This window comes from Tamandua tetradactyla, chromosome 22 (assembly GCF_023851605.1).
Source record: "Tamandua tetradactyla isolate mTamTet1 chromosome 22, mTamTet1.pri, whole genome shotgun sequence".
NCBI lineage: Eukaryota > Metazoa > Chordata > Mammalia > Pilosa > Myrmecophagidae > Tamandua > Tamandua tetradactyla.
Genome location: NC_135348.1, coordinates 44,957,711 through 44,972,762, shown reverse-complemented (window position 1 = coordinate 44,972,762; position 15,052 = coordinate 44,957,711).

Sequence of the window (15,052 nt, the reverse complement as noted above, 5' to 3'; positions counted from 1 at the left end):
GTGCCACATAATATCCCATCTCATCCACTTCTAGGTGTGCAATTTAATGGTGTTAATTACATTCACAGTATTGTGCTCCCATCATTATTCACTAATCCCTATGAGGTCCTACTCAGTTTGATTTTAGATTACTCTTCTTTATCTAGTTTTTCAAGATTACTGACTTGAGTTCTTTCTTATTTTTTAATGAGAGCATTTACAGTTGCAAGTTTCCCTGTTAGCACTGCTATGCTGCATCTCATAAATTTTGGTTTGCTCCATTTTCAATTACATTCATTTCAATAATTTTCTAATTACACTTGTAATTTCTTTGACCCATTGATTGCTTAACAGTACATTGTTAATTTCTATTGGTAAATGTTTCAGTTCTTCCATTCATTTATTTTTACTTCATTCCATTGCACATTTTGCATAGTGTAATATAATCATATATATAGTATAATATAATATATCCCTTATTGGATATATGGTTTCCATATATTTTGTGCTTTGAAGCACAAAAGTTTTAAATTTTATTATGAGGCCATATTTGTCTGTTTTTTCTTGATGTCTGTGCATTGGTTATTAGGTCTAAGAAACCACTGTCTAACACAAGATTCTGAACACAAGGTCTAACACAAGGGCCTATCTTAGGGGGAAAAATTTCAGTCTTTCACCATTGAGTAAAATGTTAACTGTGGATTTTTCATATATGCCCTTTATCATTTTGAGAAAATTTCCTTCTATTCCATGATTTCTAAATGTTTTTATCAAAAGGGGTGCTGGCTTTTGTCAAGTACCTTAATTGAGATGGTCATGTGTTTTCTTTTTCCTTTATTGTGTTCATATGGTATTACCTTAATTGATTTTCTTGGGTTGAACCACCCTTTCATACCTGAGATAAATCAAAATTGATCATGGTGTCTAATTATCTTAATGTGCTTTGGGATTTGGCTTGCTATTATTTTGTTGAGCTTTTTTTTTTTTGGCACGGGCAGGCACCTGGAATTGAACCTGGGTCTCCTACATGGCAGGCGAGAATTCTGTCTGCTGAGCCACCGTGGCCTACCCTTGTTGAGCATTTTTGCATGTATATTCATAAGAGATATCAATGTGCAATTTTCTTATCTTGTGGTATCTTTTATCTGGCTTTGGTACGAAAGTAAAATTTGGCATATAGAGCGAATTAGGGAGACTCCCTCCTCTTCAATTTTTTTGGAAGTGTTTGAGTAGGATTGATATTAATTCTTCTTGGAATGTTTGGTAAAATTACCTTGTGAAGCCAGCTTGTTCTGGGCTTTTCCTTGTTGATTTTTTTTTTTTTTTTTACATATAATTTAATCTCTTTGCTAGTTATTGGTTTGTTGATATATATATTTTAATATTCTTGAATCAGTGTAAGGAGTTTATGTGTTTCTAGAAATTTGACCATTTTGTCTAGGTTTTCTAATCTGTTAGATATGCAGTTGTTCATAGTATCCCACTGTAGTCCTTTTTATTTCACTGGAGTTGGTAGTACTGTCCCCCTTTCATTTCTGATTTTAGTTGTAGTCTCTTTCTTTTTTCCTTTGTCAGTACAGCTAAAGTTTTGCCAATTTTATTGATCTTTTCAAAGACAGCTTTTGGTTTAGCTGATTCTGTAATTTTTTTGTTCTCTACTTCACTTATCTCCTTTATGATTTTTGCTATTTCTTTCCTTTTGTCTGATTTGGGTTTAGTTTACTCTTCATTTTCTAGTTCTTCCAGTTTTGAGCTTATATGCCTAATTTGAGATCTTTCTCCTTTTTAAATGTATACATTTAAGAGCTATAAATTTCCCTCTTGTACTGGCTTTGCTGCATCCCATAAGTTTAGGGAAGTTGTATTTTCATTTTTATTCATCTCAAGATGTTTCCTGATTTTGCTTGTGATTTTCTCTTTAACCCATTGGTTGTTTAAGAATACATTGTTTAATTCCCACATATTCATGAATTTTCCATTTTCCTTCTGTTATTGCATTCTAGCTTCATTCCTTTGTGGTTGGAGCAGATGCACTGTATGACATCAATATTTTTTAATTTTGTGACTTGTCATGTGATCTAATATATCTCCATCCTAGAGAATGACCCAAGTGCACTTAAGAAGAATGACATTCTGTTTTTGTTGGATGAAGTCTGATATATATGGTTGTTAGGCTTAGGAGGTTTATAGTATTGTTCAAGACCTCTATTTCCTTATTGATGTTCTGTCTAAATGTTCTATCTGCTATTGTAAGAGGTGTAAGAGGTCCCCCACTATTAATGCAGAACTCTCTATTTCTCCATTCACATCTGTCAATGTTTGTTTCATGTATTTTGAGCTCTGTTGTTAGATGCATATATATTTATAATTATTATGTCATCTTGATTAATTGACCCTTTTATTCTTATATACTATACTTCTTTTTCTTTTCTAACAGCTTTTGACTTAAAGTTATTTGTCTGAAATTAGCATAGCCACTGCAGCTCTCTTTTGGTTCCTCTTTTCATGGTACTTTTTCTTCCCAGCTTTTCACTTTCATCCTACTTGTGTCCCTGAGTTTGTATGACTCTCTTCCATAGAGTTTGCACAAATATCAATATATAGTTTGGTCATGCCAATCCATTCTGCCAATCACTGTCCTTTGATTGGAGAGTTTCCCCTTCAGTTGACTACTGATAATGCAGAACTTACTTCTGCTATTTTTGTCTTTTGCTTTTGTAAGTCATACCTTTTTGCCCTCAATGCTTGCATCAGTGCTACTTTTTAATTTTTTGATCTTTTCTATGAACCATTTAGAGTTCCTTCCTCTTTTCTTCTATGCATATTTTCCAGATATTTTCATTTGTATTACTCTGGGTAGTAAATTTAAATCCAAAACCAATCTCTTGATTTGATACCAAATTAACTTCAATAGCATGCAAAAATTATGTGCCTATAATCTACTGTCCCCTACTCATGTTGTTCTTTTCACAAATTACATCTTTATGCATTTTGTGTCCAAAATCATAGATTTATAATTTATTTGTGTACATTTGCATTTTAGGTATTATTATAAATTAAAAGTAGGGTTTCAAATGGAAAATACAAGACATGTTTTAGAGAAAAAAGTTATTCTTTAATAACATCTGCCTTTTTATTATAAATAATTTATCAGAGAAGTTGTAGGTTTGCAGAAATATCATGCATAAAATATATAAAATAAAGAGTTTTCATATACCAGCCTATGATTAACGCCTTGCATTAGTGAGGTACGTTATAATCCATGAAAGAATAACAGTGTACTATTTACTATAGTCCATCATTTACAGTAGAGCTCCTTGTATTGTACAGTTCTTTAATTTTTATTCCAGCAACATACCTATGACATAAAATTTCCCCTTTTGATCATATTTTCTTACATAATTCAGTGCTGCTAAATATACTCATAATGTTGTGCTCCCATCACCACCATCTGTCACCACAATTTAGAACCCATCCCAATGGAAATTCTGCACAGTTTAAAAATTAAATCCCCATTCTCTATCTTCAACCCAACCACTTCTCATTGATAGTCCAGATTTAACTCTGTGAGTTTGCTTAGTCTAATTATTTCGTATTAGTGAAATTCTACAATATTTGTTCTGTTTACCTGGTTTATTTCACTCAACACAATGTGTTCAAGGGTCATCCATTTTGTCACATGAATCAGAACTCCATTTATTTTTATGGCTGAATAATATTCCATTGTATGGAACTTTTGTTTATCCATTCTCAGTTGATGGACACTTTGTAATCCCAATCAAAATTTCAACAGTCTACTTTGCAGTAATGAAAAAGCCAATCTTCAAATTTATCTGGGAGGGTAAGAGGCCCATAATAACAAAAACCATCTTGAAAAAGAAGAACTGTTTTGTAGGACTCACATGTTCTGATTTTAAAACTCATTACAAAGCTACAGTGGTCAAAACAGCATAGTACTAGCATAAGGATAGATATACTGACCAAAGGAATCAAATTGAGTGTTCAGAAATAGACCTCATATCTATGGCCAGTTGATTTTGATGGGGCTGCCAAGTCCATTCAATTTGGGAAAGAATAGTCTCTTCAACAAATGGTCCTGGGAAATTGGATATTAGGATGCAAAAGAATGAAAGATGACCCCTATCTCATACCACGTAGAAAAATTAACTAAAAATGGATCAAAGACATGAATATAAGAACTATGATGATAAAAATCCTAGAAGAAGTATCTTCAAGATCTTGTGTTAGGCCATGGTTTCTCAGACTGTACACCCAAAGCATAAGCAACAAAAGAAAAATAGATAAATGAAACCTCATCAAAATTAAAAACTTTTGTTCGTCAAAGGACTTTACCACAAAAGTGAAGAGATAGTCTATTCAATGGGAAAAAATATTTGGAAACCACATATCCAATAAAGGTTTAATATCTAGAATATATAAAGAAATTCTACAACTCAACAAGTAAAAGACAAACAACCCAATTAAAAAAATGGGCAAGACTTGAATAGATATTTCTCCAAAGAAGATATACAAATGGCTTTAAAAGCACATTCAAAAGCGCTCAACATCATTAGGTATTTGGGAAGTGCAGATCGAACAGCAGTGAGATACCATTTCACACCCACTAGAATGGCTCCTAGTAATAAAAAGAGATGTTTGCAAGTTGGATTGTATATGGAGAAGTAGAAACATTCATTAATTTCTGGTGGCAGTTAAAAACCTACAGGTACTGTGGTAGACAGTTTGGCTGTTCCTCGAAAGCTAAGTATGGAATCACCACATGACTGACCATCCCACTATTAGGTGTATATCCGAAAGAATTGAAAGTAGGGACTCGAACAGATACTTAAACACCAATGTTCATAGCAGCATTATAAACAATTTCCAAAAGATGGAAGACATTTTATTTACCTATGTGGTTACCCTTATCTGAGATCTTTATTTCTTCATGTGGCTTCTCCCTATGGTCTAGTATCTTTTCCTTTTAACCCGAGGAACTCCCTTAAGTTTTTCTTGTAGGACACTTTTAGAATTGATGACCTAAAATAGAGGATAGGAAGACAATGGAGAGAATCAACAAAAAACAATGTCTGATCAGCATTTGTTTATCTAAAAATGTCTTGATCTCTCCCTCATTTATTAATTTTTTTTTGCATGGGCAGGCACTGGGAAATTGAACCCAGGCCTCTGGCATGGCCGGCAAGAACTTTGCCCCTGAGCCACTGTAGCACCCCCTCTCCCTCATTTTTGAAATGAGTTTTAGCAGATATAGTATTCTTGGCTGAGAAGTTTTTCTTTCTTCACTTTATATATAACATTCCACTTTTTTTTTGGTTTCATGGTTTCTGATGAAAAAATCAGCATTTAATCTCATTGATGATCTCTCATCCGTTTGGGCTATTTGTTGCTTGTGGCTTTCAGGTTCTCTCTTTGCCTTTGACATTTGACAGTTTGATTATACTGTGTTTTGGTGTGGATCTCTTACTTGTTATCCCATTTGTAGTTTAGCCAGTCTCTTGAATGCATATATTTATGCCTTTTGTCAAATTTAGGTACTTTTCAGTGATTATTGGTTTGAATATTCCTTCCACCCCTTTCTTTCTTTCTTGTTTTCTTCCTCTCTCTGCCCCTCTCCCTCTTTCTTTCTTTTCCCTCTGGGACTTCCAAAACATGAATGTAGGCATGCTTGATGGTGTCCCACAAATACTTTAGGCTCGGTTCTGTCTTCATTATTTTTTCTTTCTGCTCCTCAGACAGGATAATTTCAATTGCCCTATCAAAAAGTTCACGGGTTCTTTCTTCTACCAGCTCCAATCTGGTTTTGATTTCTGTCTCTTTATTGAAATTCTCATTTTTTTATATATCGTTTCCTTGATTTCCTTTTTTTTTTTCCCCTGTGTTTTCCTATAGCTCCTTGAGCATATTTAAGGCAGTTTTTATAAAGTCTTTGTCTGGTATGTCCAAAGTCTAAGCGTCTTTGTTTCCTGTTGCATTATTTTGATCTGTTTAATGTGCCATCATTTCCTGTTTCTTTGTCTGCTTTGTACACTTTTGTTGCACATTGAATGTTTTAATATTTTAAAGTGCTACCACTGTAATTTAGTCACAGAAATGTCTGATCCTTAAGCTTGTATCCAGTTAGTGTTTCAAGAGAGATTTCCTTAAATACAAGGAGCTAACAAACAGGACAGCAAAAAACCATACAAAACAAAACCAAAATGAACAAAACACCTTTCCCAGCCTTTGAAGTTTGGTTTGCAGATTGGTTCTGTGCAAGTGCTCTTTTGCAGAGCTTAACCAATCTTACAGTGATGGTAAAGTCCCTCCAAGGCTAAAATTAGGTTTCTCGCTTGTGTTTTCTAAGCATCAGTCTTGTCCTGGTTATGTATGCATGTCTTTATGTTCTCACATTTACAAAAACAAAAAAAAAACTCCAAAAGCTTCTTTTTGCCCCGAAAATTCGGTCTTTCCTCCCATCCTAAGTATTCTTTCTCTCATATATCTTAAAGCAGCATTTTAGCTGCCCCAGTGGGCCACTTCCATGTTTCAAACAAGTTCCAGAACCAAGCAGACAGAGGCAAGCATGGGGTTATTCTGACTTCTCCAGAACCAGGAGCAGGAGCCTGCCCTGGAAGCCTGGGCGGCTGTGAGCTGAGTCGGGAAAGGGGTGGGGGAACTTGAGATGGATACAAATGGGAGCACATCCCACCAAAACTTACACATGCAAAATAGGCAGTGTTTTGGAGGAAGTTTTTAGCGGTGTTGCTTACATTAAAAAAGAAGAAAGGTCTCAAATTATTAACCTAGCCTCATACCTGAAGAACTAGTACAGAAGGAAGGAAATAATTGAGACCAGAGTAGAGATAAGATAGGGGATAGGAAGACAACAGAGAGAATCAACAAAAAGCAAAAGTTGGTTCTTTGAAATGTTGATGAACATTTAGGTAGACTGACAAAGAAAAAAAAGCGAAAGGATGAAAATAACAGCAATGAGAAATGAAAGGGGTACTGGCATGGGGGGGGGTCTGGGTTATTTCAGGATCATTGAAATTTGTATTATAACTGTGTCTTTTGTGTATAAATTTTTTAGTCTTACATTTCCTATGAAGATTGGTAGCTATTTTTTTGGGGGGGGGTTCTTTTTTCTTTCTTCTTTTGTATGCTTGTCTTTTTACAATGCAAAGCTTTTCTTCTCCCTTCCTTGCTTTCTGCAAACGTGGCCTGTTTGTGTGGCTCTTCATTGATCTCCACACAGTTATTTCCTGGAGCCATGCCAGTCTCAGGAATCTCCTGAGACCAGAAAGAACATGTTGTTCCAACTCTTAAAAAACAAGGATTTAGATTTCTCACTGCTGAATACTCCTTATCTCTGAGAAGACAACTTTGTTGAGTCTTTTCTGAAACCTTGAAGTCCTCTCATTGTTTTGTTCATTCCCTTGTTCTGTCTCCACAGCTTTTGGGAATCTTTTGACCTGTTTTGTGATTTGGGCTTTAGTTATCTCCTGGTGATGCTGAAAATGACATTTGTATTTTGGACCTCGTTATCTAAAAGTCAATTTGTATTCTAATTAAATCCAACTAGTAATCTCTGAGCATTGACTATGTGCCAGATGCTGGATATTTGGGGGCTCAAAAGACAATTTCCTGTGTTTGGGGACTCAAAATAGTGGGGGTGTGAAAAATAAATAACAACAAACACAAAAAAGACAGAATATGCTAAATGTCATCGGATTTATCATCTGCTATGCTTGTCTTCTGATCTTCGCCATCAAGACTTTTATGCCTTTATGAAAAAAAAAACCAGGCAAGGAATAAAAGCTTAGTAGTTTACATGCTGTAAAAATTAAAAGAACATGATTTAGGATTAAAGGAGGTAATGATTTAATTTTGGAGTCGCTGAGCTGAGCTCTGGTGGTCTAGGAAGCTCTGGGGAAAATCCACATATTGCAGTGACAGATTCGGGTTGGATGATTTTGTGAGTGCAACAGCAGATGCACTTACGGAAGACTTTTCAAATCAAGATATTGCCTCACATGACCTTAGGACATGGCAGCTCTCCCGAGGCTCTGCATCTGATGAGAGGTTTTCTGTTTAGACAGCACATGAACATTATTTCCCTTAATACATTATCTAAGGAGATATTTTAAATTTCATGGCTTGTAAAATTATTAACAGGCTACAAATATATGGTCTTTAAATCAGTAAAATCTGTTCATAAGCCTTAGGTAGCTCGGACTAAGATAAACATTTCTCCTTTATGGTGATTTTCTCGGGGCTACAAATATGGTTCTCCCATCTCTATATTTCTGCTTCCACTGAAATACTCGAAATCTAAGTAACTGGGACCTTTTGAACCTCCCTGGGACTTTGATCCCCTTTATCAGGTTGTTAAAAGCGTATACCTTGGACATTTTCAAGGAGTCATACCAAGGTGCTAATAGAGTTAATGGTCAAAGGGAGTGGGCCATGGTGGCTCAGCAGGCAAGAATGCTCGCCTGCCATGCCAGAGGACCAGGGTTCGATTCCTGATGCCTGCCCATGTTAAAGAAATAAATAACAATAAAAAGAAGATGGTCAAAAGGTTGGACAATTTGTACTTGGATGGTTTTATCTCTTAATCTTTGCTAGTAGCACATTACTGAGTATCTTTTCACACTGCGTATTTACCTGTAAATTTTTCTCTAATCCCAAGCACTGCTGATAAAAAATATACAGCATATTTCGTTGTGCAATTCAGACCGTTTGATAACTATAATTAACTCCCACGATACATCTTCACTTCTATAATCTTTGACAGTACTTAATAAATCATATTACCTGTAAAGATTGACATGTTATCCCAGGTACCACTCATATTCCTGTTACACGATAGAGTTTAAAAATCTGACAATTTTGAAAGTTGCAAAGTTAAATAGAAATCTTGGTTACTTATTTAAATAACAGAAGCTGCACACTTTTATCAACTATTCATCCTTTGTATCAAGATCTTAATTTGACACGAAGGCATTTTTCAGCTGTTTGGATTTACTGTCAAACTCCAAAAACATTAGTAAATGGTACCCACTCTTTAACTCATAAGAAGAAACCTAGATTTGTTTGCAGTTTTTTAATCTGTTGTTAATAAACTTGAAAGAGCCCACAGCCCTGTCTAATAAACACATCAAACTAATGGGTACCAGAGCAGTTCAGAAGAGTGCTTGTTGTTTTGTGTTTAGATTTCACTCAGAATTAATCAACAATGGATGGGGCCTGCTGGATTTATTAGCAACTCAAACGCCTGTGATTTAATGCCAGGTCCCTTTGACTCATTCCAGTGAGTGCTGGCATGGGAACAGCACTGATACATACGTACATCCTTGGGTTTTAAAAAGAAAGGGAAAAATAGGGCCTAAAATCAGACCACAGGATTGGCAAGAATTTCCCAAGAGCCATTTTGAATTTAGCCCTGTACAGCGAGTCTGTGAATAGGAAGCAATTGATTCAGGAACAGTGGGGCCTTTTTTCGCTCGAGGAAGCCTTCGCTGTGCAGATGGCTTGCTGGCATAATCCAGCCTGCTTTTGAAAAAAAATTGTATATTTTAGGCTACCTTCTCACACTCCACACTGCTAGTATTTTCCTCCCTTTGTTCTAAGCCTCCAAATTTCGGGGGCAAGGAGAGGTTGAGGGGCTTAGGGAGGGGCCGCACTGTAAATGGAGTATCTCCCGTAGATTTATGGGTCTCTCGCGCACTGCCGGCAACGCTGTCTGCTTGTCCCAGCACTAGGGTGTTCTTTGCACAAAAGTGTCAACTTTTGAGTGGGGCTTCTGGAAACAGATGTAGAGATTAATCTTGAGAGTGCGTGTCTTTTTTTTTTTTTTTCTTTCTGAGGCTCCAAAAACGTGCCTACTTGTGCAATACCCCTGGTTCTAGACATTTATTTTTCAAAGTGATCTCATTTCTCAATTACAAAGGCCACATTCTTTAGTGTTCATGCTCAGAAAATTCCGCAGCCCTTAGCCGTTCCTCCTGCTTCCCATGTCTGGGCTGCCTTCAGAGGGCAAGTTATTTGTGGAAAGACATGATTTATCTGGAAGCCCTTCAGTGAAAACTTGATAGTCGCGGCTCCTCCGGGACGGGCTGGGGCGCCCCCCCGGCCACTTCCTCTGGGAAGAGAATCCACGTGGGGCCTGGTGAGCTGTTCCCCATTGAGTCGTCGCCCTCTCACGTATCCTCTCACGTCCCTGCCAGAAGCACATTTTTCTCTCTCACTGTCTCACTCTAGGTCATCTTTTCTTATTTCTCTCATGTGGTGGTGAATTTTGAAGATGAACTTTATGCCAAAATGGGCATTTGTTGGAATATTTTAGCCCATAACGCACAGTGTTCTGAAACAAATCTGCATTAAAAAGAAAATGAGCGCGTAAAGCACATACCCCCTGCTTTGCCTCTTGTGGCTCTTTTGTCCAATGATAAGTTTTCTTTCATCAAATAGGGGACTTTATGGGAATGATTCAAACTGTGAACTCTTTTTTGGGGGGGAAAGGGCAGTGTTGGAAGCATTCCTTACTCAGAGAATAAATAGCACAGCGTCCGCACCTGTGGAGTGACGTGGTTATGAGTCAGTGTATTTGTTTTCCCTCCTTACAGATCGTCTCTCCCACTTGTATGGGAAATATGCAGATGGTTCTTCCTTTCTTATCCGTAAACACTGTGTGCCGTGCTTTTCAGCTCAGGACTACTATAGATCTGCTCTATTCAACAACTGTGTAAGATCAGCAAATGTCCTGACTTACAGATGTTTTCTCACTGCTGTAATCATTCTCCTTCTACTCAGAACGTTCTCTTGTGAAGGACATTTATTTTGGTATGGCCATATTTAATTTTCTCATGGCAACTTTTGGATCGTGTGTCTCAAGGCCGTTGGGTGCAACGAGGAACTTGGCTCTCTAGTGAAAGATGTTTACATTTAATGCCAAATGCAGATGTTGTTGGCTAAAGACGGCAAAGCAGATGTGTTTACATACCAGTTTTTCCCCCAGAAATGATAAAAAGCAACACCAAGAGTGAAAAACAGATAAGAAAGGCCTTCTTCTCTGAAACTACGCAGTAGCCACAGATGCAAACAATGATGACGAAGAATAGGGACCCAAAAAGTTGCCGTGAGACCGGGCTGACTGAGGTCCCCCACGCCACGGGCACACCTGGAGCTCTGGCTGCAAGTGGTCGGAGCGTCAGAAGTTGAAGACCCGTCCTGAGAAGTCAAACCGAGGATCCCTCCCTGGAATGGCAGATCCTGGGAGTCTGGACTGGCTACCGGAAGGCTATTCAGTTCGGGTTTACACTGTCCAGGAAGGGCAGGGGCAGGTTATAAACACAGACTTGCTCAGACATGCTATTTTATCACAAGCAGGCTGGCCACAAGGCAGAGAGAAGAGACAGAAGTCCAACAGATCTGCTCGGGAATCACAGGCAGCTGAAGACAAACATGGCATCCTGGAGTGGGCTCATACCTGCCTGCTCGAGTTGATAAGTAAATTTTCAGAAACTTTGCAAAGTGGTTGTTAAACAAAGCCATTATTAAAAATTAAATTATATGAACTTACCATAAATTATATTGAAAACAAAAGAGGTAATAAGTGCTCAAAACGCATCACTTCTTAATTACTTCATTTACTACTAGCTATCCTCTTAAGGTTGTTTATGTCTATTGTTTCTGTATAGTGGAAATACTGTTAGATGCTGGACTACTGTGTAACTTTTCCCAATGCTGTGATCAGTGATGTCACACTGTAAGCTTGAAATCAGCTATAGTGGGAGTATTTACACGATGAAAATCTGCAAATGTGGCACATCAGAGCTTGATTTATTGTTTCATTTATTGTTTAGATTTTAAGTGATGGAGAAAATATTAATAAACTAGATTAAACTTGAAAGTGTCATGTCTGAAAAAAGGCATCATGTCTGTAGGACAGAAAATTGAAGTATTCTCCCTTTTTTTGAAACCTATCATCTCATTCAGCAAAGAAGTTGCTCAAATCCTTGATGACAGAGTGAAGTTCTGAGACCTGTGTCTTCCATTGCTTCATTTTCATCGTACTCATTTGTATAAGTGACAGGACCCCTTACATTCATGTCGGAACTGCACTCATCTGTCAGATGCAACCACAGACTGGATACCAGTTCAGCAAAAATCAATTAAAGCACTCTGGGGAGAACCAAGCACTATATGGAATTTACAATTACTAATGTTTGTAGATTGCATGCTATACAGCCTGTATATTAGTAAAATTTATAATTAACTTATGTAAGTGTATATAAAACGCGAGTATAGAAAAATGCATACATTATTCTTAGGATAGTTGGTTGTTAAGTGGCTGGCAAATCACACAGAGGCTTCGCAGTGTCCTTTAGAAAATGTCCTCCGCGCTTTGTTAGGGTGTAGGGTCAGGAAAGACGAGAATTAGTAACATGAATTCTGGGAGCATCGTCTGGAGGCACGAGTAAGACTCAGACTTCGTGAGAAAGTCCTTTGAGAAAATATATTTGAATTTGAGATATTTGTAGCTCCAGTTTATCTCCTTAGCTTTTCCCACACTAATTGCAGCCTGTCCTGAAAGAATTGTTCCCACTCAAAAATGTCATCATCTGAAAAGAATGAGCATGCGATCTATACATAGATATTTAAGACAAAAGGAAGAGGAATAGGCACTAATCTATGTAAAGTGACACATGGAAAGAGCTCAACAAATTTTATTAATAAGATGAGGTGCAGATGAGTAATTCAGATCAGAATAAAGAATAGGGCAGGAATAGTAGGAAATTATTTCAAACATGGAGCTCTCAATATTTTCAAATAAATTGAGGAAAATGTTACTTTTGTAAAAATGAGATTATAGGAGAAAAACAATGGATCAAAGAAGAGAAAGTTGAAAAGGAAGGAAACTGCTACTAGAGAATTTGAGATTTTGGACCAAGTCAAGCTGTTCAAATATAGAAGGCAGAGACAGATATTATCAGACACGAAAGAATGCATCTTTCATGAATGAATCTTTTATAAAAAAATGATGAAGTAATCTAATAAAATCTAACAAATTCCTTAACTTGAAATCAGAGAAGATGGTCTCATTTCTAATGCTCTCTAAAAATTATACCCATACTTTGATACAACGAAGACCTCAATTAAGTTCTACGAACTAGAAAGAGTACATAATGTACTAACTGACTACAACACACTGAAACGAGAAATTTTTTGCAAAAGTAAAATAAAATCCCAGCCATCTAGAATTTAATAGCAACAACAAAAAAAGTAAAAAAAAAAAAAAAATCCCTTCTCAAACCATTTTTTGCTCAAAGAGAAAAATCAGACCTGAAGTAGCAGCACATATAGAAAATAGCTGTGATGTAAATATCATCAGAACTCATGTCATACAGCTGCAGGCATGCTAGAAAAACCCCATGGTCTTGAGCACCAAATAAAATAAACTTTAAAGCTGAGAAATTAGGCATAGAGCAGCAAATTAACTTAAAAAATGCAGACATAAGGGCTTAATAAAGATATCGAAAATTAATAAATTAGAATTCAGATAAATAGTAGACAAAAGTATATTATCGATCAACCCTTTAATCAAATAAATGAAAAGAGATAGAGTGAACAACACAGAATTCAAAACAAAGGGAAAAATAACCACAGACATAAGGAATTAAAAGAAATATTTAACAATTTTTTCACAAATACATCTGAAAACTAGATACATGGATGGTTTTCTAGGAAAATACAACTGACTAAAATTTATGCTGGATGAGAGAAAACACTCAAACAGAACATTTACAAGGAAGAAAATGGAAAACTATTGTGTAAGCATTACCCCTTAGAAAAGGTATGGTATTTTAATGTGGCTCTTTCAAATTTAGAGAATAGATATTTAGATTCCATATACACTGTTACAAAACTGAGTAAAGAAAGGGTTCCAATTTATTTTTTACAAAATTACCTCAACATTGAATATATAAAACTTCACACTGAACTTACTACACTGGAAGCAATCCTAAGTTAAACCTTCTTTTTTTTATAAAAAAGAATACAATGAAACACTATATACCCATTAAAAAGGAAAAGGGTAAAGCTATTTTATGTGGATAAGGAAAGGTCTTCAAAATATATAATTAAATCAAAAAGCAAGGCTCAGAGCAATGCAATTAATGTGCATCCAATTCAGTAAAAATATGTATAGATCAATGAATGGAGCATTTATAAAGAATTTTTTATTTTTTTTGCATGGGCAGGCACTGGAAATCGAACCCGGGTCTCCAGCATGGCAGGTGAGAACTCTGCCGCTGAGCCACCATGGCCCTCCCCTAAAAAGAAACTTTTGATGGCAGTGAGTGACATTAAGACCGGGAAGTAGCATTATTTTTCATTTTCCTTTGTTCTTTCTTTACAACTATCTATTTGTGCTATTTTCATTAAGTTATTCATTAGATGGAAACTTAGCAACAATATAGGATTTCACAGACTGTAAATTGCCCAGTTATTACTCTTGGAATATACAAGTGACCTACAATTGTGGACACTGCATTTATTTTACCGGTATGTTTTTGCAAGATAGCTTAGCAGATAAGATATTTTCCCCTCATTCTTTATTAGATGGCATGTCTAAGAATCCCTGGGTGCTCAATATTCTATGGAAAATTTGACCTCCCAGAGTTTGAAGTGCTTGATCTAGTTTCATTAGAAACTATTATTTTAAAGGTATATTACTCACTTCATTTTTCTCTTATACTTGAATTTTTCTTTTTAGCTATTTAAAGAGAGTAGCTACCATATTTTATTCTAGGACAAAAAAAAAAGTCAAATCACTCTAAAAAAAAGTGTTTCTTGACCTTCCTTTAACATTCGAATAACACTTATGAAGTTGCTGAAAATATTGGTTCTCTGGTTACTGAACACTTTTTGTCAACTTCTGAGGCAGCCGTGCGCGTCTGTGCAGTCTGACGGGTATGGTGTGTGCTGCAACTGGAAAATGCATACAGTTGGCCTAACTTATGCTGGGTAAGCAGATGTGTTGTGCTAAAAAGGAACCTTTGGGGAGATG